At 39.0% G+C, this 26,063-nt stretch overlaps 1 protein-coding gene across 8 annotated transcripts in view; it reads right to left on the bottom strand.

Moving 5' to 3' along the window:
• TENM3 (teneurin transmembrane protein 3) overlaps positions 1-26,063 on the bottom strand; it is a 1,816,466-nt gene that overhangs the window by 616,635 nt on the left and 1,173,768 nt on the right. For all 8 annotated transcript variants that reach the window (XM_036894289.2, XM_057505071.1, XM_036894291.2 and 5 more), the window contains exon 7: positions 4,640-4,720. The gene's annotated coding sequence lies outside the window, so the exon portion shown is untranslated. The remainder of the gene's footprint in view (positions 1-4,639; positions 4,721-26,063) is intronic.

Genomic DNA, 26,063 nt, shown 5'->3' with positions numbered 1-26,063 from the left:
ATTCCCATTTTGCAGGTTAAGAAATGGAAGAAGTGGTCAATTAAGATGGCTAAGTTTTCAAAGTAAGGAAGTGACAGAAAAGGACTTCAAACCCAGGTTATTTAGTTCCAAGACCCGTGCTATCTTCATTCTATCCAACTCCATCCCATGTAGCATTGTATTCATTTATTTGTTTTAGTGATTGGAAAAGGGAAGGCAAAATGGTGCCACCTATTAGAGAAAAACTGTCCGTAACTCTCTGAGGAAATATTTTCTCTGATTCTTGAGTTAATAAGCAGAAGACTTGTTTCTCTGCCTTTAATGAGCTTGGTTGGCTCTTGTAATTGTTCTCTGTTGATGACATCTTAAAGGATAATTTATGAAACGGTTACCTGTGAGTTGGACCACATGCCGTGAAGCGAGTGTTTTGGCCTTGAGGGACACCCCTTTATTCTAGGCTAGGCATTGCCACAGCACAGCTCTTGCCACAATACAGCGGACATTCAGAGTCCTGTGGGGCCAGGACCTCAGGGGTGGAGGACACTGGGGCGAGAATAAACCCGCTGGGGACGCAGGCATCGCAGTACAGCGGCAGCCAATCCGGTGTTCTGCAAGGATCCAGCTTCCATCTGCACAGATATGGTTCTGGGGAGACTCCCGTGCGCCTGTGTGGAAGGCTGTCTGTCACATCATTTTACACCGTGGTCCTTGTCAAGGCCCAAGAATAACTACAATATGGTCCTTAAAGGGCCTGAAATGTGTATAAACTTGAACTCTGTGAGGGCAGTGCTTTGCATCTAATATAAGATTAGACTAGAACAATGAAATTTATAATGGTACATTTTAATATGTTTTAAATGAGTTTGCCAATGACCTCTCTGCATTAAGGAGCTGTTTCTGCCATTTCTTCACGATCCCTGGGACAGCCCCAACAATCCATTTTGCTCACCAACTTCCTAAGATAGAGCAAATTGCTATTCCATTTTAATTCACAATTTTAAAAAAGTGCCTAAGAAAAAGGAAACAATGTTTCCATTTTTCTATTAAGAAACTTCTTTGTTCCTATTTCTCTGTAGGTTATGTGTTTCAGCAAGAAAATCTGTTTCTGCATTTTGCATAATTTTTTTTTTTGAGGCAAAATGTCCCCTGGGCTACATGACAGAAAACAGGCGTGGGCCTCGTACTTAGAGATCCCCTTCTAAAAGGTCAGCTGCAGACATCAAAGTCAAGGTACCCTATCAGCCTGAACCCTCCCTGGGGTACAGGCTGCCCCAAACTCTGCCATCAAACCAGCAGCTTCCGGAAGTGACATCATTCTCTCCTATGTCTTAGGCTGGACAGGAGGCCTTGAACTGCAGTCCTTCTGTCCAGGCACAGAGGTAACCCTGTCTCAGGAGGAAAGAACTAAGAAGCATAGTGAAAAATTACCACATTATCTCACAAACTTCAAACTCTAGCTTTCCCCTTGCACTAAGTGCTGTGTCTGCAGAATACCCAAACATCCATATGAAATGTAAAATACGTAGCCCCCCATGCTGATACTTGTCCCACAGGACAAACTTAGAGCTACTTAAATCATCAGAGCTGTTCATAATGTTTATCGGCATTGTTAATTTATGCTGTTTCTTTCATCTCAGCCAATTCTTTACTTATCCACCAAATAGGGATACAATCACCTTCTGATCCCAGTTGGGGCAGGGAGAAATTATTCAGTTTGGGTATTATCATGTGGGTTCTTTAACTGTCCCTTTTTCTTTTGGTCAATATTGATTCAGTAGGAAAAAAAATAAATGAAAATTGTATGTAAGTCAAATGCTTTGCAATTTTGAATTCAGTTTTATTAAGGCCTGGAAAAGGGCTGGAGCTGACTGAAAAATGAAAGCCTGGCCTTACCTGTGGGTTTCAATTATTTATGCTATTCCTTTTCTCCATTTCTAAAACTGACCATGTGACATTTTAACATGATTTCTATTCTTCCTACCAACTCTTTTAAATAATAGCAGGATTCTGTGCCATGGAACTAAATTACCTAAATTGAGTGCTGGGTGCTGTGTTTTACAAAACATCATTTGTAATTGTTTAGATTTAGGAAACACTTCTTTGTTAGACTTGGTTAAAATATCTGGGTAACCTTAGGAAATATGCATTTATGATCACACTGAAAAATACCAGCTAAAACACATGCCCCAAACACAGTCTCATTTATTTAGTCTAAATCAGACCAGGCAAACTCTAGAAATCTTCCTAGAAAATTTAGTCTGGGGAGACTCATTTAGAGTTGTTTTTTCTTGTTCTCTTTTCTTTTGTTTGGGTGTTTTTCCCAAGTTAGTAAATGGGTAGTTGTTTTGCCTGATTTAGGAAGAGTTTAGGGGTATGTGGATGAAAGCTTTTTTTAATGTGGATGATAACTTTTTTCTCTTCTCAAAATATATGCTTATATGTGTGTTTTTAAGGCAGTGGCCTACCTACACAGCAGCAACTGTCTTGTATGAAAAGCTATCATTCTACGTGCATCTCAGAGGAGCACTCAAACATTCAAGTTTATATATTAGCTATTAAAGACTAAATGGTTGTTCTAGAGAACCTCCTGGTATGGGAAGAGTGTTTTTCATGGGTTGACAAGAGAAGGGGGTTTGAAGAGAGGTGCTTAAAAGACAAGGGGAGGTTGACGTGTTTTATCACGGTGGTGTTCACAGAAAGAGCTTTTCTAAGATGAAATGCCGGAGATCCGAAGCAATCTCATCAGCACTGGGTTTCAGAGAGCCAAGCATTGCTTTTGCACTGAATATCAAGTTCTATTTTTATAGGAGAAAACACACCGGTGATTACATTTCAGCTGAGAGTGCCTGAAATTAGCAATACGAGGAGCCATGTGCTGAATTACTGGAACACTTCCATGCTCATTTGTCCTAAAAATTTAATTTATTTGAAGCCTATTATAAAACTATACAGAGAGCTTTTTCACAGTGGGTGTGATTCACATTTGAATGAAAAGAAGTCAGGAGTAGGATTTGAGGGAAATATTAGCAGAACAACTTGGTAAACCACTTCTTATCCAGGCTCTCTCTATATTGCACGCATATGTCCAGGGTTTTGGGTTCTATAGACTATGTGCAAAATACAATGCTAAAATCCTTAGAGGGTCTTAAAAGAATTACAGAGGAAATACATGGTGGTAAATTGTAAGTCTATTTTGTACTATTAACGGTTTTATCTTAATGAATAAATGTCACCATTACCTAAGTTGAGATTGTAGGAAGAAATTCCCTGCACTCAGAAAGTGGCACATAACACCGCCATTCTTTTCAGAGCTTTATTTTAGTTTTGATTAATTACTCATTGAATATGTAAGTGTGCGTGGGCATGAAAGAACTTTTACTAAAGGACTCTCAAGTGACTTTTCTGAGACAGCCTTAGGGGAAAAGTAAAACATAAGTGCCTGAGAGGGATATTCAAAGAAAAACAACAGTAGTTGCTGTTTTCTTTAACAATTAAACCACAATTTTATTCTTAAAAACAAATCTTACCCTTTCTTTGCCCTTCTGTAAGCCGAAAAGCAAAAACCTCTTCTGCTACTACTGAACTTGTATCAGCTTCAGTGTAGAAAAAAGTTAGAGATCACTCATTCTGGGTATAAAATTAATTCAAATTTAGTAACCCGAGTATGCAATTATATCAGTGACACAACCATAGCTATTATTGTGAGATGTAGGCACTTAACCTCTATACGTCTGCAATGACTTGTTTGCTCATCTTAAGAACACTATGTTGTCTCTGAATGAAGAGTATCAAGAAGAAATATGCTCAAGTAACTCAGTTTTTCTGATGTAAAAATGTTACCATTCTAACATAGTTGTATTTTTTCATAACTACTTCCTAATTTGGAAAGCCCTTTACTCCATGGGTAATTTCTACTGCCTTTTGCATTACAAGAAGAACAAGCCATCAATCAGAAGCAGGCAGACAGACTCAAAGACCTCTACCCATTAAGCCCAAAGAGTCAGGCACTTTCTGAATGATTTACTCAAGGAAACCGGATCTTTTAGGCACCACTGTACACACATCCTGAATGGGACACTGATCAGATTTTTCTGTTGGAAATTCTTTTACAGCTTTCTGCTAGAAGACTTTTCATTTTGTGGAAACCCCTCAGAATACGGTTTTAAATGAATCTGTTCCCAAGGTTCAAAAGCTTTCCATTACTAGACCATGTTTACCATTGAGAAAACGCACTGAGCTATATCAAGGAGAGAAAGAAAAGTAATCAGGTGCAAGTTTAATTCTCTGAGGTTGCCGTGTAAGTGCTACTCAGAGAGAGGATGGAGACTTCCGGAGAACAAGAGAGCTTCCAAACAGACCACTTCGGAAGAGGGAAAGACACACACACTCCATGATCCATTGTGTTCGGTCTGCTCCACCCTGTAGACAATTCTCTCTAGTTAGCAAGTAGAGATCCTATATTTTAGAATGTCCTGATTCATCTACTTTTCCAGAAAAAAAGCTGTAGAAATGCCATTGCTTTCATATTATCAGAAAGAGCATGGAAACCAGACTAATGACACTTTTTAGAATCCTTTACCTACAGCTAATTTGTGGAAGTTAAAAGCATAAGTAATGACCTCATTTGGAGGTCTGGAGACGTTTGAGCACCAAGACTTACCTTTTCTTCTTTAAATGGGATCTTTATTTCTCTTGACTGCACAAAAATTCTAAATCACTTTGTCTTAGAAGAGCAGGAACTCTAGAACAAATAAACAAAGAAATATATAAACTAGAAGAAAACTTGATCTGATATTATATATGAAAAATTTTGCTTTTGAAACTCTTTAAACATTGAGATGCCTGATAAGAAGGGATTACTGCTGATTCATAACAGCCAAACAGCAAACCATGATTAATCATCACAAGAAGAGTGTGTGATTACTCGGGCAATGTGTTAAACTTTTATTTCATGTGTCCATATAGAGTATTTTTGCTTTTTTTTTCCTAGTAGCAAAAGCAAGAAACTTACGGCTTATTTCTCTTTGCAAAGAGTGAAATGTTTATGAATTAATCTAAGATCTGCCCCCTTTCTATCTTGTTTACAGCGCCTCCTACCTCTGTCTCTGTTGCTAATTCTGATTACACATTGCAAGACTTAGTTTAAGGGTAGGAAATATTTTATGTCACATTGTATTCCCAGGGCCCAGGATTATGTTTATTACAGTGTGGAATTTACAAATATTTGTTTCTGGTTCTGTTGAAGGAAAGAAAAGGTGTGAGCTTCTTGTTTGTGCATTTTACTTGGCTGTTTTAAATAGCAATTACAGCTAAAATGAATTTCTTCTGTGAATTTCTCATTTTGGCTTCACAGTCCTTCGGAGTAGTTTCCAAGTGTCAAACAATGAATGCCATTCTCCATATTCCCTTTCTTTCCCTCTTTCCCACCCTATGCTAAGAAACAGAGAGTAACAACAAGAGCAAACTGAAAGCATGGAGGATTTGAGCCAGGCAAATATCAATTGGAGATTACTTTTAGGTTTTGAACCATGTTGACTATGAGATAATTGATGTAATTATTGGAAAAAGCAAGGAGGACTGGTTTTTCAGAAAGCTGGTATGTTTGCTTTCTAAGACATATTGAGGAGCCAGATCAATGTCCGGTTAATAAGTTAGCGGAAAATGTTGCGTTATATAGAATTGGGAGTCATGGAATGGATATAACCTCTTAAGGGACACGAAGACGCTGGTCTGCACTTCAGGACATACCTACCTGCAGGGTTGCGGAATGAGGAAGAGGCAGTAAAGGAGATGGGTGTACTGGGAAAGGGAAGAGAATCAAGGTCAATTAATCGGAGGCCCTGGAGAGAGCATTTTGAGAAGGAATAATTGGTCAACAGCGTTAAATGCTACAGGTGGATTTGAAAGGATGAGAACTGTCTGGAGATCACAGGATACGTAATTGTGTGTATATCATTTCACATATATAATAGCATCGTTCATACTTGTCTCGTCTCTCACAGTAATTCACCTGGTCTTTTCATGCAGTGGACACCTGACATAGGGTCCTATAGATGTCCTACGTTCTCAGTGTTTTCATTTTAAATCCTTTATACTCCTTCAGACTGACCGCTGTGTGTCTAAGAATGCTGGTTGGCCGCAGTGCTGCTATAGATGTGGGAGCTTTCTACAAAATGAGGGAGCTTTCTACAAAATCTCAAGGAATTGGGGGACAGTGAGGAGGTCTCCTGAAATTGGAAATGGGTTCTTGAGCACAGAAGGGTGGTTCAACTCTGGTGTGTGGTAATCTATGCCCATCGATCAGTATTCTTTTACTGAGAAAAAAAATTTCATCCTTTAAACCAATAAAATAGGATGCAGATATTTGAGAAGTTTACAGCTCAGCCTTGGTCTCGGACTCAAGTCTGCCTAGACCTTCTCAGGCCTAAGTGTCATGGGAGCCCGTCTCCAGCACGCGGGTTGCTGGGCAGTGAAGTCTGGGTCTCAGCCCAGCACGGACACTGACCCCCGACGCTCTCACGGCACCTGTCGCTGCAGGGCGACTGTTACTTTTGGAGCTACTTGTCCAACTCTTGTTTACAGGATGCTTAAAATGCAGGTTCTGAAACCAAAGTGCTTGCGAAAGAAGCCCAGGTCTGCCCCGGAACGCCCGTGACTGGACAACATGCAGCAAAACGCCTCACCTCTCTATGCCTTAACGACTTCATCTTTAAAATGGGGACAAAAGGGAAACTTCCCTTTTGTTTGTTTGTTTGTTATGAGAATAAAATGGGTTATGAGAATAAAATAAGTTAGTATTTCTAAAGCACTTAGAGGGCTCGCTGATATTTTTAAAAGGCTTTTAAATTCCAAATGATCATCATTATTTACATTTATACATTAAAACAAAACAGGTTTGTCCTGGCTGGCTGAAATCATTGGTTTTAAGATGAGGAACTAGAATCTTGACTGGTAACAGGTAATTTTAAATAGCTGTGTTTTGAGGAGTATTTAAGACTGGTTGGATGCAAAGTGAAACTAATCATATTCTCCTAGAACCAATTACTCAATTAGTACGAGCATCCGAATCACACAGTAGAGTGTGGAACAGTTGAGCTGGAAGTGCTCATGCAAACTCAGGTAAAGCGGAGAAAGTATAATGAGAGTAATTTGTCATTAGGACTCATCTTTTAGAGTGATTAATACTTTCTTAAATCCTCGGTGTCTTTATGTAGTGATTACATCCTATACTCCCCACCAAGTTTCAATTTCATCTTGAAAGAAAGAGCAGGAACATAACAGTAAGACGAGGTTCCTTTTGTGTAAACTGATTAGCTTAACACCTTAGGAAAAAAATCTATTCAAACACATGTTAAATATGCCAATGAATGAAGACAAATAAGATCATTCAAAGACAGTTACCAAGGCGGCAGCTCACACCTGCAGAAAAACGACTAAGCCCTGGTCTGCTGGTGTCAGGCACTTAGTTATGGTGAAAATAATAATTGATATAATAGTTTGGTAATACGGTCCAGGTAAAAATCTGAAACTGTGCTTACAACATATTTGATAAAGAAGTTTGGGGGTAGAGATTGTTTGAATTGCTTAAAATTCAAAAGAATGAGAGTATAGACCCTATTCATTATATTTTTTTGTGTTTTTTAGCCTGTTATAGATAAATATGAGGGGGGATTCTTTATGAAAATGCAAAACACACAAGAAGAGGAGAGACATTTTAGGAGATTAGAACAGTTTTTGACACCTTATGAAATAAGCTGGCAACAAGAGAGTGAGGTCTGTAGATTGTCAAAACCATTTCAAAAAGAAAATTGAACTTGTTCAAAAAATACCAGCAAGATAAACAAATTAGTCTAATAAAGTTGTGGTCAAGAAGTATTCAAGTAATTTCTTCCTAATCAGCAAAGTAAATGGCATTTTTGGGTCTCACTTGCATTTTAGTTTTAGAAGCACCTTAAGAAAAAGCAAGAGTGGTGGTTCCTGTAAGAACTACTTAAAATTTTTGTGCAAGTGGTCTTTGCATGCTAGAAAGATAAAACTAGATGACTGAAATACAGATTCTTAATTATTTATTCATTTGTTCAGCAAATATGATTGCATGCATGCTATGTGACAGGCATTGTGTTAGGTTTAAGATGAGCAAAAGCAGACACCGCTTTTTTCCTCACGTGGCTGAGACAGATATTAGTCAGCTCCTCACACAAATAGAGCTGTCTACATACCACAGGTGCAGGTGTTGTAAGACCACACAGCAGAAAGACCTGAGAGGCCCAGAAAAGGTTCTTTGGTGAAGGTGGTAGGATTTCCCTGGGCCCCCTGGAGAAGGTGGGGAACCTTCCAGCTTGTACAAAGGCCCTGTGACAGAAGGGAGAATGGTAGGCTTGAAGAACTGCAAGAATGTGGGGAACTGCTAGAAGGCCAATGTGCAGTAGGAGGTCAGGGAGTCCAGAAGGGGCCAGATGGGCAGCACACAGTGGGCACTTTATAGATTTTAATTTTATCCTGAGACCATTGGAAAGCATCAAAGGGGTTTAAGCAAGAGACTTGGTCATATTATACTTTAAGAGTACTGCTCTGGGTGTGGCCTGGAGACTCCCTGGGAAATACTACAACAGCCACAGCAGATCCAAGAACCCCATGAAAACAACTGATGCCCATGCAGATCAAGAGCATCAGAAGGCTTCAGTGGAATTCAGGAAGGACGAAGAGCAACACTAAGCAACAGATAATGTCGTAACGTGCTAGATGTGCAGATTTCCCAGAGTTCTGTTATTTCTTCCTGGGGCTGAGCTCCAGAATTTATATTCTCATAAATCCTAAAGTTCAAAATCCAAAGTTTATTGCCCATCCAGAGGGTAAATGCTAGTATTAAAATGGCAAGTGAGCCCAAACCGTGTTGTTGACTTTGTCGATCAAAATAATATTTCATAAATACTTCTCAGCCCCCACTTGATTAAGCTAATTTGTTTATCTTGATGATATTTTTAATAACAAGCTCAATCTGCTCGTTTGGGTTGTGTTACCATGCTTTCCATGGCATGTCAACCAGCCATGAGGAGATTTAAGCTTTGGCCTCTACATGCAGAACAAAATAATTTAAATAACACAGCAAACTTTGAGTTATTTCTGACAGAAACGAATCTTCAGTTTTCAAGATAGTTGATATTTTGAAAAATGTTACTGTAGAATATCTCACTATGATAACAGAATGTATTTGAAGTGTGTTTTCCAATGAACAACAAAGAGAAGATTGAAACTGGGTGTGAAACCTTTAAACAACTCCCTCCAACCTGAATGTTTATCCAATATACACAATGTGAGCAGTTGGACATTATGAATGTCCCAACTAAATCTCAATGTTTTTACTACTCACCTTTGAACCTTGTTAGTGTATTCTAATATTAAAAACTTAAACAATTAATACCAGTGTATTTCTTTTTATAACTCTCCTTTTCATACAAATGGAAGGATAATATGAAGGCTTTTTAAATGTTCCATGAGCATCTCATAGTTTTACTACTAAAAGGGACAATTCATTAAAAAAAAATAGGTACATCAAGATTTAGCCACACTAAATCATTTTTGATAGAAAGCTAAGTATAAATAAATATACCATGCATCATTTATGAAGAAGGCAGAGTGTAAATAAACACTAAATACATAAATATATAACCATCAGGGTCCACCCCACCCCCAGAATAGTCAGTACACATTTCATACTTTCCTAATTTAGTTAAATTGATATCTCCTCCCTTCTACTACCATTATTAAACTTTTGCTGGATGTATGCATTTAGTATATACATTTAAAAAATTCATTTTCTTGTAAGCAAAATAAGTAGAAATCACAACAATACCTGGCTCACTTACTTATTTTCTTAGTAAAGAAGTATTTCAGGTTCTTAAGGAAAAATATTTCTCTTTGAATCTTGATTCTGCATTTTCCTTCCAACCAATAGTGATCTTTTGGATATTGCCTTTGCCCCAAATTTACAGTTTACAGTCAATGTTTTTTCTTTATTATTAACAATGCATTTAAAAAATGAAATGTATAGTCATCAGGGCGATACTGTAACGTTCTGGGACAGTAAGGTAATGTCACTTGATAGCGCAATTGCGGTAAAGAATCGATCCCCTCCATAGAAAGTGCCTATGTTTTAGACCCACGTAGCCCCATGACCACCATGGGGCCTGGAATGCTTCTAAATTATTTTATTATTAACACTTCATATTCATGAGAGTATGGCAATCAAGGGATTACAAGTACACTGAATTTTGGTACAGATGCTATCTTGTATTACTACAAATGATATAAGTGAGGAAAACATTTCTTTGCTCTTTAAAAATGAGCTTCCTTTGTGGCATACCGTCCACAAAACACTCCTCTGTCCTGAAATGTTTCAAACAAACACACGAACAAATGAACAAGCCTTTTCAACAGATTCGGGATAGAACCTGCTGAGATAACAATTTTCCATGTGCACGGGGCCAATGATCTGTGGCATGTATTTAAACTCACTGGCGCCATAAACCAGAAGGGGTCAGTCAGAAGTTCCTCCCTGTGATATAATCTATGTTCAAAATTTGTCTGATCATCAGGGTGGTTCTATATCTTTTTCACAAAAAACAAACACACAACAAAAAAAATAACCCCAATGTGTCTATACTCAGGAGAGGAGGAGAAACCTATCATAATTCTACTGAAGGAATTGCAAAAGCAAATGGTCTCAAATCAATTATTTACCCTCTACATGTCCTCCGATTCATCAAGCTTTAACAAATACAGAAGATTTAACAATACATAGCAACAACCGAAAAACCCCAGTTTTTTAAACAACAAAGCTACTCGGTATCTTTAAATTGCATCCTTGATGTGTGGAGTGGATCTTTGTTGTTAGTGGAACTTGGGGGGAAAAAAGTTGAGAGGAGAAACAGTTTTTCTTACTTAAATAAATGGAAGTCAAGAACTTTTCTGCCACGCTTTCGGGGCCATAAAGAAGCTAAAACAAATAAACCATCCTCTCACTTTGACCTAGATTACTGTTTAAACAAAGGTACCTATTCTTAATTTACATGAAAAGCAATTAGGCCTGATGCTGACAGGACTGTGAAAAATGCATCTGCTCAGGGCAAGCTTTTATATTTGGAAAAAAAAAAAAAGTGGAAATGGGTTCTTTTTTTTGGTTTTCTGTGTCTTTTTATCCACCCCCCACCCCCCAGCCACTATCCACTTCAGGCCAGAAATACTATTAAAAATTTTATACTGGTTTGAGTACAGGATTATTATTATTGTGATTCGTGCTTAAAATTATTTTCTGATTCACAATTTGAGCCCTAATTGTGACATTTCATGATGATGTTTGATATTTAAGAAATGCCTAGTAACTGGTAGAATTTCTTTCCTTCTCTGGAATGCTTTGTGAACAAGTTAGACTTTGAAATATGAAGGAAAAAAAAATGAACTCGGAAAACCATGGTAGGAATTATATTCATTTTTATATTTATTCATATTTAGTAAAATATGAATTTACTCACCTAAACATATTTTTAGGGTAGGTTTATCTTCCATGGAGTCAAATGTTTAGCAATTCAGTAAGTGCCTCCTGTCTTTCTTTTACTTTTCTTCTGGGACTTTTTTTTTTTTATTAGAAAGATGGAACATGTTCTTTTCAATAAGTTAATGTTTAAGGGACAAAGGAAGACACGGGCCACCCTTGTCCCCTTGATACTAACATTTTCCCACTTACATTTATTCATCATCCACCGAGTAGTTGCCGTTCAACTACCATCTGCCAGAATGTTCCTGGCTGATAGCGACACAGTGGATAACAAGACAAGAACCCTAGAAGACACCGAAACCAGTGGACAAATACATCAGAACTGCAAATTTTCGTTAAGTTCTTTCAGGGAAAAGAATAATGTTCTGTGGAATGGTGTCACGGAGGATTTTTTTCTAAACTTAGGTGTATTTTAAAGTTTCCCCATGGAAGTTTTCTTAGTCTTTTACAATGAAAACAGGAATGAAATCCTCCCAGAACTGCTATAGATTTAAATGAGATAATGGGCAATATGTGGCACAAGGAGCTTAGCAGATACTAGGTATTATTATATCCCCAAATCTGTGGTAAAATGTGATTTCTGTTTTTCGGTTACACAGCTATGCAGTAGGAAGCATCAAACTGGTGAACTGATCTTATTTGTAAAGCATGTGAACAGTCTAGAGGGAAGCCCACTTTATCAATGTGAAGTATTCTGAAGAAAACACAACAGAAGATTTCAGCTACGCTAAATATTATTGTCTTCATTATACGAAGGTCAGAGAGGTACAGGCAACTACAGCAACGTGTCAAAGCACGTCAGAGATGAGATCAGGATGCGGGCTTTCCCAGTTCCTCAGAATACTGTTGCATAGAGGCTCCCTGAAGCAAAGAATTCCTATCCATTCAAATCATTTCCAACATTCCAAATAATTACAAATCAGCCAATTGCTTTTTTTTTCATTTAGCTCACACCTCTGAATTAGGCAAATAATGAAGAAAACAATAACTAAGTTTGGGTGATCGTAGCACTGGCCCATTAGGATGGACGACTGCAGGAAGTTAACAGGATGACCTGCTAACAAGTCAACCTCATACCACGGAAGTGAATATTGAAAACCAAAGGAATGAGCCCCTACTAGAAGAGAAATAAACAGTAACTTATCTGGGTGTATGAAGCAAATAACTACTCTTTCCGAATTAGACGCTCCCTAACTCTGAATGTTCATACCATCATTTCCAGCTCTAGGGAAATATACAGTATGGTTTCCGGCCTTACCATACATTTCTTGTGGTTTGGATTGTCATTTGATATAATATCATAAGCTCCTTATGTTGCTCAGAAGCTTAAGACCTTTGTTCTGTTTTCTCTTCCTCTGAAGACATCACCAATAAATCATAAAGTGTGCCTTTAGTTTATAAAAGAGCAAGACAAAGCTATCGCAGTCAATCCCTCTGAAATGTCCATGGGCTCGTAAGAGGTTCCAGTTGGCCTGCTGCTGTTTGTTATGCAAATTAACGCTATGACAATTTATAGGATTCAACCACTGCCTTCATATCGCCCTCAGGCAATGCGTGTCATAACCAGAAGAAAAATTCCTTAAGAAGTCTGCATCATTGTTTTACCCTATGCGACTCTCTTAGCTTCTTATCTAAATAAGTGGTATGTTTGTATCTGGATTTTACCATGTTGACATTGACAGAATTAAACTTACAATAAAAAGTGTATAGTGAGGCAACAATGCTCAGAAATCATTCTCCTCCTAAAAGACAGCAGGCTAAGCACTGCACACAAGTATAAACAGGGCTATCCCTTTCACTTCAACACAAATCTGAATTACTACATAAAACTCAATGCAGGAAAAAGTTCCTTTTTAAAAATATATACCAGCCCAGCAAGCTAGTTTTCACTTGATGTGGTAGAAAATTAAAGACACACAAACCAACCTACCTCTCAACCAACCTATGTTCGTAATCCACCAAGCTTCTTGCTTTTCTCCTACTAGTATTTTGTCAGCAGAGGGGAAAGCAGGGCTTGATCACCATAGCTGGGCAGGTCAGGGGACTGGGTGGGGGTGGCACTAGAGAACAGAGGTGAGGGCAGCAGGGCCAGCCCTGAGGGGAATTGGCTAAACTCAGTTCAGTCCAAAACTTGTTTTCTGACCTGTATCTAAAAGCCACAGACAGTCTAAATTTTTCATGTTATCTTGCCTGTGTTTGGGATATGCATTAGTTATAAGGGAAATAATGACAGGAAGTTTAGAGGATTTTATAACTTTGGGACATGAATTTCTTAGAAAATCCAGAGAAAAATATGATATGGCCTAAGTTACAATTGCTGTTTTACATTTTAAATTGTTTTAAATTATAGGTTAATGCATATACCAATATTATAAATGACTGTCACTTAATTTTTTTTATAAAACCAATCAATGCTGGAAAAACAGTCTGAAGTGAATACTAATAACAAATTTTAAGGTAATGTGAAAAAGAAATAAAGCATTTAATTTTTATATGCTAATGGGCTATGTTTCATTGACAAAGAAATGATGTTTAGCTTATTATGTTATTATTTAATGACACTGTGGGTATAGTTTGGACCTAATCACATATTCCTAATGTTCTGTTAAGCAAGTAGAAGGAGCCCGTGCAGACTGTCAGAGATGCAGGCTTGTGCAGTAGATTTTACTAGTCCCACTGAAGCCAAAGGTTTTTCCCATCGGCCATGCAGACCAGATGCAAAGACCTGAGTATGGGCGATGTGGCTGAGGTCAAAGGGGTTGTGACACCTGCCTTTACAAATGTGGTGTCAGGGGAAAAATCTAAAAACAAAAAAAAATGCCCCAAACAAGGAAGGAAAAGCAAATACTGTCTTCCTATGAGAGAGCTGAGAATGAAGTGTATGTGTGTAATAGGGCAAAACATTCTACTCTTTGTAAAACTTCTGTGGTTCTGATAGCCTTAAACACCTCAACTGCAGCACCAAATACTTAAGAAATTCAAGGTTATAAGGAAAGAAAAATGGAAAAAATGGATATATTTTGCTTTATATTGCACATTGGCACATAGTCCTTTATTTATCTCAGTCATCTTTATCATAGCACATTGAAGGATAAATGTCTCTAAAACAGGGAAAAACACACCTCACATTCCACTGAGTCATCAGCGGGGGATCTTTATCCACTCAGGTTATTTTTGGTGGTTGAAAATATCAAGTTCCCAAAATAATCAATAAAGACCCACTGACTTATGAAACTGTTCATTGGTACAAACCAAAGAATAGCCAAGATTTTATAAGATCATACTCTATATTTTTAAGATAGTGAAGGTTTTCCCTAACCTACTAGAGCCAAAGTATCATGAAAACAGTCATCTTAAAAATGGAAAATTATGCATTAAAAAATGTAAGACTGTGAAATTACCGGCATTTTGGGATACCCACATGAGAAATGACTGTGTTGGGTGATAGTTGCCATTTTGTAAAATCTAGTAGGAAGCCCAAATAGAGAAAAACAAGATGTTCAGGGCACTATGTTTAAGAGTGGCTTTTCTTTTTCTCCCCTGCTATTGACATTCTAACAAGAGGGAAGGGGACGTGAGGACTGTCTGGCCACCTGGCTGCCAGTATGCAGAGCGGAGTCCTCAGTCGTCGCTGACGAGGAGCTGGCCCCTGCAGGAGGGTGGGGCGGGGGGGCGCCCAGAGGGGACCGGGGCTCGCACTCCAGCCCCTGAGACACACCCCGGCATCATCAGACATGGCAAAGGTCACTCCGGCTAAGCAGAAAGAAAAAGTAGACTGCAATTCAATTCCTTTAAAATTCCTTTTTAAAAATGGGGTATGTCTGTGTCTCTTCATTTCAATCCTAAGTCTCCTTTTGATCATTTGTAAGTCTGCTTCCTTTAATATTGGACTTTGCCTTTATAGCAAATACAGCTGGGATCGGCTTGTTTGGCTTGATGAAGTTTACCCTTAATTAAACACTTTGTTAATCTCTCTGCATGTCACTCGGAGAGGCTGACCCCTTCGAGATGGGCCTTTGGTCGCAGGGCCTGCTCTCTGGAGCTCAGAGGTTTCCGCAGAAGCGGGAGTCCCAGCGCACCTCATTAGGACCGGATGCCTGGAGTTTAGTGAGGCTAAATGCTTCCCCCGTGCCCCATCCGTACTGCTACAACCTATTTGTTTTGTTTCTCATCTCAGAATCAGCTTGCCTGTGCCTTCCAACACGACAATTAGCTAATTTAATAAATCTAATTTAGTCTAATGGACTGCTGTGAGAACCGTGGGAGGGGCCCCATCGTACCCCCAGGTTCTGTCTCTGCTAGCTTCCTCTTTTGCTCATAAAGTCTCCGTTTTCATAATGTATTTCTGGAGAAAATGGGCTCACCTCTCTGTCCAAAGTGACAAATAAATTCCATTTTCTGAGCCAGCTTAGATGGACGGGTAGTGCCTGGCTAGATGGTCATGGTGGGGATGGTGGTCTAGTTTAGGATTTTAGGGAAAGGGTTTCATGACTGACAAATGATGTCCCTGCAGGTCCGGGATGGAGGCTATATACTCGGCTGCCCTGGCTTGGTTAATAGAGCCGGAGGTGAATGGGAGGTAGCCACCCAGAGTGCCAGGATATTAGTTCACAACTTCCCTAATTTTGGAGTAACCAAGTATTTTCAAAATTATATAGAGAATACTTCACTCACTGAGAAAGGGTAGGTCTTTCATTGAAATGAAAAATATAATTTTAGACAAAATTTGACTTATACTGCTTGAATTCAGGGTGCTTGGTAACTGTATCCATGCCAGTTTCAGATGCTGAGCCGACAGGCTCTCCTTGAGCCTCACAGCCTCTTTTCCTAGAGGCGTTTCTTTTAGTTCTAGACTGGTTCCTAGAAGACCATGAACTGCAGACTTTAGCATCAGAGGAGAAAGGGAGGCCTGAGGTCAAGACCACAGGGGACAAGGGGCAAGGGTAGGAAAGAGAAGCATACAGGGGCAAGGAAAGGTGTTCAGGGAGTCCAGAACAATGAGGCTGATACTATTCTGTAACTGCAGGTTCCTCTGCGGTGGCAATCACAACATGCTTTGAGGAAAGGTAATGCGCAAGGGTAAGACCCCAAGTGAACTGGTTTGGAGAAGCACACTTTGTTATTATAAGCTCTAGCATATCTTCTAGGAAAAATAAAGCAGTCTGATTACAGCCATGAATTGGATCCTTACACATTATTTCAAGAAGAATTGAACACTTGCCTGTATTTGACCAGGAACTAATATCCAAAGTACATAAGGAACTCATACAGTTCAATAGCAAAAATGCAATCGAATTTAAAAACAGGCAGAAGATCTGAATAGACATTTTTCCAAAGCAGACATACAGTGGTCAACAGGCCCATGAAAAGATGCTCAACATCACTAATTATTAGGGAAATGCAAATCAAAACGATAGTAAGATATCACCTCACACCAGTTGGAATGGCTATTATCATAAAGACGAGAATTAATAAATGTTGGTGAGGACTTGGAGAAATGGGAACCCTTTTGCACGGTTGGTGGGAATGTCAATTGGTGTAGCCACTGTAGAAATCAGTATGGAGTTTACTAAAAAAATTAAAAATAGGGCTATCATAGGCTCCAGAAATTCTACTACTTGGCATTTATCTGAAGAAAACAAAAACACTAACTCAAAAAGATAGCTGCTCCCCCATGTTTATTATAGCATTATTTACAATAACCAAGCTATGGAAACAGCCTGTGCCCATTGATGGATGAATGGATAAAGAAGGGGTGGTATATGTACATACAATGGGATATTACTAAGCCATAAAGAGGGATGAACTTTTGCCATTTGCAACAACACAAGTGGAACTTGCAGGCATTATGTTACGTGAAATAAGTCAGACAAAGATAAGTAGCATATGATCTCATTTATATATGGAGTTTTAAAAAAGATCATAGATACAGAGAATAGAGTGGTGGTTTCCAGAGGAGGGAGGTGGGGGTAAGGGTGGGCAAAATGGGTAAAGGGGGCCAAAAGGTGCAAACTTCCACTTCTAAGATAAATAAGCCATGGGGATAATGTACAGTCTGGTAACTATAGTTAATACTACTGCATTGCATATTTGAAAGTTGATAAGAAAGTAGACCTTAAAAGTTCTCATCACAAGGAATCCTCTCCTAGAATATGCAAATACTGAATCAAATACAGTGTTACATGAAATTAACAGTGTTATATGCCAATTATACCTCAATTAAACAAAGAAATAAAAATCAACAAAGCTTCATTGTAGTAATGGTAGCAATTGATACAAGCCAAGTACTGGGCTCGAGGCTGAGATAGAACATCTTTGGAAGCAGTTTTCAAATCAAACATACCCATCTCTTTGCAAGCCCATCAAAAAGTGGAGAGTTCCGATATGATGAAGTAGTAAGTTGGTAGGAGGCTTGTTTGAGAGGCTAGAATGCTGAAAATACTCAAAAAGGTGCAAGGTGAACTTGCTCTGATGAAATACTGGCCGTGTAAAAGGAAATTGTGTATGCTTGCTACAGAAAAATTTGTGAAAACAAAACACAAAAAATAAAGCAGATTTTCTGATCTGTCATAAAACAATACTAAAGTGGTCCTCTTATCTCCTTACAGTTATTCTCAATATTCCCTAAATCTAATGGAGCTCCACCATATTCCATGGTCCCTGTAAGAATGCTCCCCAGACGATGGCGAGAGACCCACAGCTTTGGACATTTGGTGCTGGTTATTCTAATATGAGCAAGAACGTTTTACAAGGGTCAGAAATTACTAAGCGCTTAAAAATGATCCAAAGGTAGCCAGCACATGGTCCACAGCATGAGCCACGGAATTTGGGTTTATTTCCCTCTGTGATTTTCCTAGGTCTGAGTAAACTTCAGCTTCTGGGATGCCCTGGGGCCATGGGTCTGGTGGTCCTGGCATGTCAGGTGATTCCCACCACTCTTAACATCCATTCCTTCGGGACAGGATGCTTGGTGTTCTCTTAGTGTGTTCTTCCTATGTCCTGCAACTGTATTGTCCCATGCTGAAATATGAGCTCATTTCTGAAGGATAAGGAAATATTAATTACTGAGTGGTGAGTGTGAGTTTGTGTAGAAAGTCTGGGGCAGGGAATGTCTCAAGCAGGTGATGGTATTCTAAGAGCATGGGACTGAACAAGGCCAGGGTGGCTGTTATCTAGTACTATCTGGTTACCTAATGCTGTGTAACAGATCACCCTCTGAATTCATGGCATAAAACAACGATTGGTTATGCTCTCAGATTCTAAGGGTCAGAAACTTGGGCAAGACACAGTGGGGATGGCTTGTCTTCTCCATGATCTCTGGGGCCTGAATTGGTAGATTTGAAGGCTGGAGACTGAAATAATCAGAAGGCTTGCCATTCATATCCAGGAGTTGCTGCTAACCGTTGACCGAGGAGCTTGGCTTGGCCTCTCTCTGTCCGGGTGTCTCTGTGAGGTCTTTTTGGATAAGCCAGGCTTGGGCTTGCTCACACCCTAATGGCTCATTTCACAGAGCAGGCATCCCCAGATGAGAAGCCAGGTGGGAGCACTGTTCCTCTAACATGCCCTGGCCTTGAACATTACACATCACATCTGCCTTAATATATTGTTTGCAGCAGCCATAAGCCTGCCCAAATTCAGCAGAAAGATGAGTGGACTCCACCTCTTGGTATAAGAGTGGTGTGGTTCTAGAATAGCAGGGGTCTAGAGATAATATTATGGCTATTTTTGGAAAATACAATGCTCTGGCAATTGAAGTGCAGGAGCCAGTGGGAAAGCGGCTCAGAAAATGAAGCTGCTATGAAGGTAGGCAGGGGTCAGACTGTTGAGAATATTGTACGTTATATTAAAAATGTCAGTCTCTTTTCTAAGCACACGTGAAGTCATTAAGAAGTTTAAGTGGCTTCTCTCTCACTTACCAACTTTACATTTTCCTGTATGGCCCCGGAAGATGACTGGTTAGCCAGAGACGGGTAAGATTTCTCAAGGGAGGAACAACCTAAGACAGGCACAGTCGCAGGGGGGCCATCAGGTGAGAAATTGGGGACCAACAGAGGTGAGGCTTAGAACCTCACCCCCCCTGTTCTGAGAGAAATCTTCTGCATACGTGGATGTTTTATTGCCCTTGTCTAGCTTGGATTAACACATAGTCTACAGGCACACACCTGATCATCTACATTTGCTCCCTTACAACACTAAACTATGTTTTCTACCTTTATCTTGTATCTACCTACCACTTCAGCATTTTATTAAAAATAATAATAATAAAGAGAGAAATGTGGTATCCACATATAAATCAAATATAAAAATCAAATGAGTATTCATATTTGAACTGACTGTTTATAGTTCATAATGCATGAGCAAAACCGAAAGTTTCTGTGATGACTGCCCTTGTACTGTTCACTATGTAACTTATTCACTATGTAAGAATTTGTTCCCCATGTAAGAACTTGTTTGTTATGCCTCAGAAGATTGGAGACTGACGAGAATTAGGCTTGGGGTGGATTAATGATTGTGCATTGAGCATTGACTCCCTTATACAGAATTTTATTGTTGTTAACAACCATTTGATCAATAAATATGAGAGATGCCCTCACAAAAAAAACAAAAACAAAAAAACAAAACAAAACAAAAAAATATATATATACACACTTCCAATTGTAAAATAAATAAGTAACCGGGATGTAATGTATAGCATAAGGAATATAGTCAAGATATTGTAACAACTTGGTATGGTGATAGCTGGAACCTAGAATTATCATGTATATAAGTGTTGAATCACTGTGTTGTACACCTGAAACTAATGTAATACTGTGTCAACTACCCTTCAATAAAAAATAATTATCCAGAAAAAAAAAAAGAAGTTTAAGCATGGCAATATCAAACTCTGCACACAGAATGGACTGGAAAGAAGCAGAACTGGACGTGAGCGGTCCAGTTAGGGAACTAGGGTGATCCATGAGGCGGGAGATAGGGGAGTTTGGACCAGGGTGGTGGCAAGATAGAGGGAGAAGTCAACATAAGAAATATATGGGCTAAAGTCAAGGGGATCCGCACCTAGAGAGTGAGAGGGTGGTAGAAAAAAATGACTCCCAATGTCTGGGCTATCAACTAGGAGCAGGGTAGTGTCCGTCACCAAGGTAGAGAAAATTGGAGGAACACCAAGGGTTTGAGGGAGAAAATCGTGAGTGCCATTTGGGGCTTCCGAGAGACATGAATGGGGGTGTCCAAGTATGCAGTGGGATACACGGCTGGACGTCCAAGGAGGGGCTGGAGATACGCACTGCAGTCATCCGTGTGTAGGTGCCACCTGGTACCACTGGCATGGATAAGGTGTTCTTGAGAGAGTGTAAACATCCAATACAGAATGTCAGTTGAGTATGCAGAAACAATTCTCCACAGGGGCTAGGGAAGATGCAACAGAGAGATCAGAGGGTAACCAAAAAGGGTGGTGTCACAGACACCTAGGAAATGCGTGCTGAGGGAAGGCGACTGTGGAGTGTGAAGGATGCACCTAGAATCTATAGCAGATGAAGTTTAAACATGTTCACTAGACTTAATGACCTCTGGGATAAAGACTTAACTTTTTAGAATGAGATACAGAAATTTGCTTACTGAATGAAGTTTTTGTTGCTGCTTTTTAAATTTTCTAATCTTTTACACTAAAAGTAAAATAGGAATTATAAGAAAAGGTACAAATTTCATAAAGCATATATGATACTGTGCTATACGAAATGCAATATTATTTATTCCTCTATAGGCATCGGAAGATAATAGAATATTTCCACACAGAGTTGAAATATCAGGAACCAGGAACATAATCCACACTAATACTGCTTTTTTCTTTGAAAAGTCAGATTTTAATTGCTTTAGCTTACAGCCGTTTTTATAATACATCTGTTGATGTTTATTTTTAAACCAGAAATTCCTGTATATATGAGAATATGCATGATCATGTATGTAACATATATGAACACATATTCTTCAACCACATTATGATAATTCCTCTAAAGCACATTTCAATTTCCAATTGGTCAGCTTTTGATACATTACATAATATATAAGTATGCAAATATTTTTGTATGGATATAGAGGGACTCTTAAGCATAATGTGTATGTTTTCTTTTTCAGAATGAAAAGCAGTTCAGCAATCCAAAATTGAGAAGAACAAAGCAGTATCTCATTATATTTTTATAAAGAGCTATATTTGATCAAGAATAGAATATTTTTACCATAAGCTGACCACAATATGGCTTCAGATAAAATATTCCTCATATCTCTTTACTTAAAAAAATGAATGTTCTTTTCTACTGGCATTAAAATAATGAGAGTAAGAGTACAGGTTAAGTCTCAAAAGGTCTTATTTCTTTTCTCAGTATTCATAAATGGATTAGCAAAATAAAACCCTATGTTATATTTAAAATGCTTATTGGAACAGCAAACATATGCACTGGGAAATATCTTTCAAACTCAAAGACCTAGGAGGTTAAAATAGTTTCAAGAGAATTGCACACAGCAAAAAAGGGTGCAGGATTATAAAAGGATCATTGCTTTCTAAGAAGTGGGAGCAGTTGGCATATGCAGTCACTGCGAAGCATTAGTGGGATATGATTGCCGTTGTCAACCTCAAGTACACAGTGACTAAATAACAAGAAAACAAAGTCAATCTGTCTATTCCGCATTTAACAGTAATATGCGAGTCTCAGAGACAAAATCAAACCATTATAGGGAAACTTAAATCCTGTCCAAATTTTACTTACGATATATATTCTTAAAAGCAATTATGAGATTATTTCATCAAAATGACTAATAAGTATAGATGTGTAGTTAGTCTTAAGCTGGTAACCCTGGAGCATAATATGTCAGGTCTAATTTTATTTCCGAACCCATATATTGAGTTTTCTAACCTAAGGGGATTTGGAAGGAAGCCCTGGTGGCATGTTTAGATCACAGTATTCTAAGCTACAAGAGAATGTTGGTAGCCCGCCCTCCTTATACTAATTTATGTACAGCATTCTCCTCCAAGAACCCTGATAAGATGGACGTGAAATATAATCGTAATTAGAGAGCTGCTGAACTCTCAGAAAGGAAGTGTGAGTACTTAGTCACCAAGAATCCTGCTGATTACCAGGTAGAGCTGGTGCTTCACTTATCCACACGCTGTGCATCTGCAAACTATTTGTATTTCCAGAAACACTCATTATTCAAATCACTACCGGCCACCCAATGAAAAAAAATAACCAATATGTCTCACATGAACAAGTATAATATCTCAATTAATCCACTGGCAAAGTTGATATAAAAAAAAGTGAAGCCTGGGGACGCTGGCAGCAGACTCAATACGACGGTCTGCAGAAAGGACAAGTCAGGAGGCAGGGCCAACGTGAGCTTTTGTAAGGAGGCTGGTATTAGGAGATGACAGCAAAGCCAAGTGTCAGTAAGTTTAGAGAAAAGTGTGGAGCATGGTGCGAGGGCAGGTTCTCAGCAAGGACAGGTGGCTTGCGACCGACAAGTACGAAGAGCAATAAGAGCTAGTTCAGAGACTATTACTGCTGATGAGTGATGAGCGATTACCTAAAGGGAGAGGCCCCTTCTCCCCCATATGAGCCTCCACAGTCCTGGTCTTCACAGACTCAGATTTGTTTCACTTGCCAACTGTCTACATCTCAGCATGGGTGGAGTATCAGCAAATGAGTTGACGTACACGTGCTTTCTCTCTCAGTGGAAACTTGTGACTGTTTTGAAAGAGCTTGTTTCTGGCAGAGATCTAACGCAAGTGCTGTTGAGGTTGCTTTTTGAGACAGTGAAACAGTCTTCCTAATATAAAAGGGAAGTGATTAATTTTGCTCTTCAATGAACTCCAAACCAAAAAGGGAAGACAAGTTCAATTGGAATTTGGGAAAACAGTAATGACCTTTAAAGCCTTTTCAGAAAGTTCCTTTTTTGGTATGTGAAGTTGATAGTATTACAAACTTAATTCAGGTTCCCGTGGTGAATGGTCTCTGGAGTTTGTAAAGTTACCATCAGGAGCCAACTGGCTGACTTAACCATCTTCCTTCTTTCTTCATTTCGGAAATACTCTAGGTCCTGCAAGTAGCATAAAATCCAACTAAGTAGTGTTGGAAAAAGGCTGTTTTTCTCTTTTCATATGTTGCTTATCTCCCTGTGTTTTTTGAGCATAAATCTGTATGCCATAAACTTAAATGACAGTAAACCTACATGTTCTTTTAAAGAAGTTTGCACTTTAGACACATGACAACTGAATACTCTAAGGCATACATTGTTCCTCACATACTTGTCATGATTATTGTATGTTTTCAGAAGAGGCAAGTCGATAGAACTATGCTTGGTGCCCTATTGGTCTGAGAGTCATTATAGCTCCTGAAAGAAACCCCCTTCCCATTGGACATTTGAGTTTCCTATCTTGTTTGGTTAGTTGCCACTCAGGAACTTGGTGTTCCTGAGGCAGGGGAAGTTCATTCACATTCAGTGTCCCTGCCTATATGGAGAGGGGGGCACAGAGAACACTTCCTTTCACACCAAGACAAATGACAGTGTCAAGAGACCACCCATACTTGCCAACTCTGTGACTTTGTTTCTACTACAAGTAGCCAATAGTTTAATATATGCGTGTGTATGTGTGTGTGTATAAATACCAAGCCCCATTAAGCCAGGGAAAATATTTTATATTTGAACTACTTAATGCTGAACTGGTTGACCACAAACAGGTTATGTAACAGGATGAAACGGAGACATTTTTAGGTAGGGGCTTAAATGTAAATACCTCGGTGGGTGCTGGGGGTGATGGTTGTTCTGAAGCTTTAGAACAAATAAGATTTTTCTGGTTTGCTCTACTGCCTGAATTTGAAAAAAAATAAAGGAAAGGAAAGGAGGGAGGAAAGAATAAAACTGCCTTCTGCTTTGGTCGCTTGTTGGACTGCTTTGAGTAAATCTTCAAATTGTTCCCGACATTACCCTTGTTTCTAACTTTCATGTACAAAATTATTACTGCAGGTTTTCTTATTTTACAGTCAATCACCCTTTGCTTTATTCTCCCTAATCAAGCCAAGATAACGGTCTTTTGGACTTTATAGATGGCTCTGACAGACTCTAACTTACCACTGATTTTCCTTTAGGTGTTTCCCCTCTCCAGCAAATGATAACCTCCTTACGCTTCCCAAATCAGTTACAGACTCTTGTTTTCTTAAATGAAGCAAGACATATTTCAGACTTTCAAAATACAGTGTTTCTTATGTATTAACTCTAATGCCCCATTTGCACTGGTGTGAACATTTTAAGGGCAGCCTATGACCAAACACACACTCACACCTGGGCTTTGGGCGCTCATAATCAATCACCCATTGGACCAAAAACCTCTGACAGCAATATTGCCTCAAAGCAGGAGCAAATGCTTGGTAATGTGAGAGAGCTAAGTGGAAACCCCCTTACAAATATCAGATACAGTCGTATAAAGGAGAATGCTCCCCTGGAAGGTGATTTTACCACAGGAGAACAGTTTCCTTTCTGAGGACAGGTTCTCAAATCGTAGGGAGAACTGATTTTCGGCCAGAGAAGGGCTGTGCTGATCAAGGAAGTCCCAGTGGTATCATTTTAGCTTTTGCAGAATTTTCCATTGCTTATTTTCAGCACTACTGCTATTTCATCATTTCAATGATTGCTCCCCCAACACTGACTGACGATTTTATTAGATGCAGAAGGGGCTGAGTTGGATTATATTTCACTGAACAGCCATACAGCCTGTGTAAAAGCAGTCTTTGGAAATGAAATAATCCCGTCTAATTGACCATCGTGAAAGAGGAACAATAAAATTAGTTGGTATGGGGTAGGCAGACCCAACCCAAGGCTCAAGTACAGACCAAGTCTTCACCAATTTAAAACCTCCGAAATTTATAAATGATGACTTCCATCAAATGGATTAAAAGTATACGGCTTTAAAGTTTTGCAGCTTTCAAGGTACAGCGTTTCTTACTATTATATAACATACAGGGTAAACTCATTAAATACTTAATGAGCACAAAGTTTCTAGGAGTTAATGAACTGCTGCTCTTTTCCATAATGGATTTATATCAAAATGAGAGGACTCAGTGTGAGGTTGAAAGGAATTCTTCATTATGTCCTATCCTGAATAAAAGCATTGTTGTATTTGCATTTCCATAATAACAAAACATTTTTATTACACTTGGTTGTCATCCAGACATATGGATGGGTTGTATGTTGCAGAGGGATGTATGGGTTGTTTTTATCCTGAAGAATCCTGCAGGTTTTTCCTCATTCTGCTGCTATTTGGTATGACTTTGGTAGCTCATGCCATACTGCATCTATTCCATGGGAGCACAGGGTTCTCTTTGCTTCACAAGGTTTATAAACGTGTAACATTCTTTCTCATCTCTACAATGTTACCAAAAGAATGAATGGCAAAGCTGGCTCTCCTCAGTGCTCAAGAAGTAGATGGTGCAAATGAATCAGAGAAGGTAACGCCTCAAGTCAGCCTCAGAACTTCGCCTTCCTGTCC

This window comes from Manis pentadactyla, chromosome 7, assembly GCF_030020395.1.
Source record: "Manis pentadactyla isolate mManPen7 chromosome 7, mManPen7.hap1, whole genome shotgun sequence".
Lineage (NCBI taxonomy): Eukaryota > Metazoa > Chordata > Mammalia > Pholidota > Manidae > Manis > Manis pentadactyla.
This window is presented reverse-complemented; position numbering and strand designations above follow the sequence as displayed.